The 4,339-nt window shown below is 41.7% G+C and overlaps 1 protein-coding gene across 1 annotated transcript in view; it reads left to right on the plus strand.

The window, feature by feature from the left end:
- fgf12a (fibroblast growth factor 12a) overlaps positions 1 to 4,339 on the plus strand; it is a 24,571-nt gene that overhangs the window by 17,948 nt on the left and 2,284 nt on the right.

Consider the following 4,339-nt stretch of genomic DNA (forward strand, 5'->3'; position numbering starts at 1 on the left):
TATCTATCTATCTATCTATTTACAGTCAACAGACTCTGAACTGTTCTTGCTCTTTCCTTCAATCGGCTACTAATTTTACTTCTTCTTATTTATGTCACCGAAAGAAATAATGTGTTGCAGTAAAACCTTCACTGAAGGCCCCGAGGGACAACTGAGAGAGAGAGAGAGAGAGTTGGTGTGGAAGGTCAGGGAGAGCTTCAGATTTTGTTCGGGTGACAAATGACAAAAGGGCTTTTTTGTGAGTAGTTTCTCTGTGCCACCCCCCACCCTCCCCCCTGTCTTTATCTTTTTCCATCTCTAGAACAAAATAAGAAGCTCTTGTTGTTGAATAAAAAACGAGGTATGTGTGTGTGTTTGCGTGCATTGGGGCTGCAACTAATCTGTAGAATATATTTCAGTTTATTGCTTAATTGTTTAAAATGACAGAAAATGGTTAAAATGCCCATTTCCACAGCTGCCGTCTTCCAATTGTATTTGAGAAGCTACTAACAGAAAATGTTTGGTATTTTTGCTTGATAAATGATCTCAGCAACTAATCCATTATCAAAATGGTTGATGATTCATTTTCTGGCAGTCTAATAATTGATTAGTAGACAGTGCTAATGGCAGGTAATGGATTGACTGTGCTTTCTGGAGGTAAAACGAGCAAAACGAGGAGTGTAAAAGAGGATCAGGAAATTAGGAGAATGACAAATACAGAGAGAATCGGAGCGATTAGTATGTGTTTCATTGGCGTCCTCTCTGGAAGAAGTCCAGGAAGGACAGGAAAGAACCTTGTTTAAAAGTGACTGACTTTCAGAGTGAGTCAGAGAAAAAGATAAACAGGGGAGGAGTGGGATAGAAAAAGTGAGAAAGAGTTTTTCAGTTTAAGTAATGTCTAGACAATCCCCGACCTGAATCTCTCCCAGAATGATAATAAGCTCCCCGGGAGTTCCATGGCGGGCCTGGGATTCTCACCGAGGCCAAATCTCCTGGATACACCAGTGGCTCAGGCCCATATTTAAATGGAGCCCTCCCCCTTCCTCCAATATCCTCCACATTTTTATCCAAAAGTCAAAGGACGGCTGTCGACAGCAGCAGGGCTCCTTAATACAGAGCCGCTGCCTCCCTCCTCAGATTGAGCCAATATCTGATTTGGATTCAGGATGCGTTCAACCCAATTTTGTTGGCAACCCAGTTTCATATCCATTACATCTTGCTCTCATACTTTGTGTTTCATTTTTCACCTCCACCCCCCAACCTTCCACAATGGTGTTTTTGACATTGTGTGGCAACAGGCTCCAGATTTAAGATACCCATTTAGAAATCCAGTAAAACAGATGACACCCGCTATAACAAAATGATAAAACTCATGGTAGGAACAGCTTTACAATGGGAGGTTCATGTATCGATCAATTCCAGCCGGCCACCATTTTTTTTTATGTGTGTCCTGTTTTTTGCAGACAAACAGGGTTTACATCCAGCATTTTATACTTTATGTGTACTGTATGTTGCTGAGGTCTAATAAATGTGTGCAGTGCAGTATCCTCATAGAATGTTTTAAAGCCAATCTGTTGAATATTATTATTATTATATTATAATACATTCATGTTACACTGGCTATAATAACTCTTCTCATATACCCCACATTTTGTTACATATGGCCATTTGTTTATGTAACTGCTGGTTACCATCATATTGGTTGATTTAATGTGCAAGTCTAGCTAGCAACTGATGTGTGTGTGCTTGTAGAGCAGAAAATGCAAACAAAATGCGAACCAGCTCATCAAATGATTTCCCCATTATTTCCTTTTTTTTAAGATCTGTGCCTAAAGAATCACATCTGTCAATTTTAAACAAGTATAAGTTGTGGTAAATTCAGCTGACAATCTTTGCTAAATACTGATGTAACTTGTGTGCTGACGCTGCTAAGCATTTATATTCTGTCCCCAGTTTCCTGGTGTTTGTTCACCGGGTCTCAGGTGGACCACAGTGTTTATTTATCTTCAGCTCCCTACTGAGACCCCTAATGGTGGCAAGTGAGCAGTCTCACATGCCCAGTTTCACTAACAAGTCCTTCGCCTTTCTCCTTCAGATCACCACAGAATATAAATAGGCGTCCTTGTAATCAGTTTACTATTACTAAGCACAGCACTGAAATGTGGCACGTCATTTTTAAATTTCCCTTGTTTTGCGGCGGTAACAACTTTAGCTGATTATGTATTCCTGGCAGAGGAAGCGACAGGGCAAACCTGTTGCCATGCATTTTAATGTATGATAGCATGCGTGCTGCATTGTCAGTTTGTCAGCTTGCCAATGTGTGCTTCTGTGCTTTTCCTTCCCTCTGTGGTTGTGTGGTTCACGTGTGTCCATTAAGGAGCTCTCATTAATCACGAGAGACTCCAACCCCGTCTCTTCACCTCATATTTCCACTCAGTCATCCACAAACAAGGTACTCTGTCAAAGACTTCAAAGTCACTTACATTCAACCCCTATCATTCCCAAGCCACAGTCAGGGTGATTTCTAAACTGCTCCAAGCTTTTTCATAGACAGTAACAGAGCGTTGTCCTTGTGGACACATTTGGAGGGGATTCTACAGTGTGTCAGCAAACCAAAGTGGCTGATTGTGAAGGGTAGGATAGTGGAGCGGACTTACGTGTCTGTGTGGGTGTGTATATGTGTGTGTGCTTGGCCTGATTTGGGCTCTAAACAGATGAAGAAGGGACGAAGCCTGCTGGTGTGTAATGTATCACTGTCTGCCCCCTACCCACTCAAACACATATGTTCACACACACGCGGCCAGACAGGCACGACGTGACCCTCAGTGCCCCAACAGAGAGAGAGATGTCTGCTGTTTGACAGTGTGTCAGCAGGCCCAGATAAACCCAGTTGCCAGCTCTCCACAGAGCCTGTCCTCCCTCCTGCTGACCAGCGCGAGACGCTTTCACACCGCCGACCATGTGACCTCACCTTGCCCGAGTCCTTTACACAGCCTGCCATGCACTGCTGTGTCTCAAAATGGGCGGTCACAAACACTGTGACTTATTATGCTGAACTGTGGTGTGCTATGTCAGCACAGATACACATATTCTTCAATTTTGGATTTGGAGTAAAAGCAAATCAAATTACTATGTGCAACCCAATTCTGCTGTTCCCCACAGTTTTAGTGAGCTTTTTAGTATCTTTCAACTCGTTGTTTTTGGTTTAAGGACCACAGCTGTACTATTTTAATTCACACTCACATCAACCCTGTTTCGAGCTGCAGCAAAGCAGCTCTTTCTTTTAAGTGAAAAAGCTAAAACCGACTGTACACTACCTGCTCTGGCACGGAACAGCAGACAGTGTTGGTGTTGGTGGAGAGCAAAAACTGAGCTAAAAGAAAAGTGAATAGCGGAGGTAAAACACCAACAACTCCAAATGAATGCTGATGTTGTGCCTGCTTAATGTGCAAGTCTGTTAGAGGTTCGCCATAACAGCTGAATGGGTGGTTGGTATGATAGGGTGGTCGGCAGGTGGTAATATGTCAATGTTTTGTTTACAGATTGTTGCACTGCTCTCTAGTCTCTATTGGCCAAAAAGAAGCTTTTACGGGTTATTTCACCTGAATTACAACATTACAACACACCGTTTCTCACTTACTGCTAGTGGTGACCATATAGGTAGATGAGGTTTAATTTGCCCAGGTTTATAGAAACCAATTCCATTCATCTCCATCGTAGTGCTATGGAGATTAATGGAATTTAGTTTGTGGTGCTGTGAGCATTGAAAAGTGACCTTCAACTTTGAATTCAAGAGCATTTGTCAAAGTCAGTGCCATCCTTATTCTGGATAATCCACAGACCTTACTGTGAAGAGTTTTCATAGGTACTATTACAACAGAAAGTAGTAGCTGAAAACTATTCACTTTTTTTCTCCAGAAAGACGCTGTAAAAAATTTAATATCATTTTTCATTTCTTTGAGCATCACAGACCACATTCCTTTCACCTTCATTGTATTAGAATGGAATGAGAAGCCCCAGAGTAATAAAACTATCTGCGTAGCTAGATAGTACAACAGATAACATATATAAAATATATATAAAATAAGTTTTTTTGTAATTTTGGTGACTCAATCCTTTAAAATTTTCTTTCACTCTTTAAAGGCTCTCCCACATTCTAGCTCTCACTCACACACACACATACACACACAAACACGTAAACAGTCACCTCCAGCGGGAAGCAGAATTGGGCTGTCCGTCAAATAGACAACCTTAAAAGGGCACAGAACCCTGCAGGAGATATTAATGAATGAAATACAGCACCAACTCCCAAACACACACACACACACACACACACACACACAGTACAAAACCTGCCTAA

The sequence above is a fragment of the Morone saxatilis genome, unplaced genomic scaffold (assembly GCF_004916995.1).
Source record: "Morone saxatilis isolate NCDOM2014 unplaced genomic scaffold, NCSU_SB_2.0 Contig23, whole genome shotgun sequence".
NCBI lineage: Eukaryota > Metazoa > Chordata > Actinopteri > Moronidae > Morone > Morone saxatilis.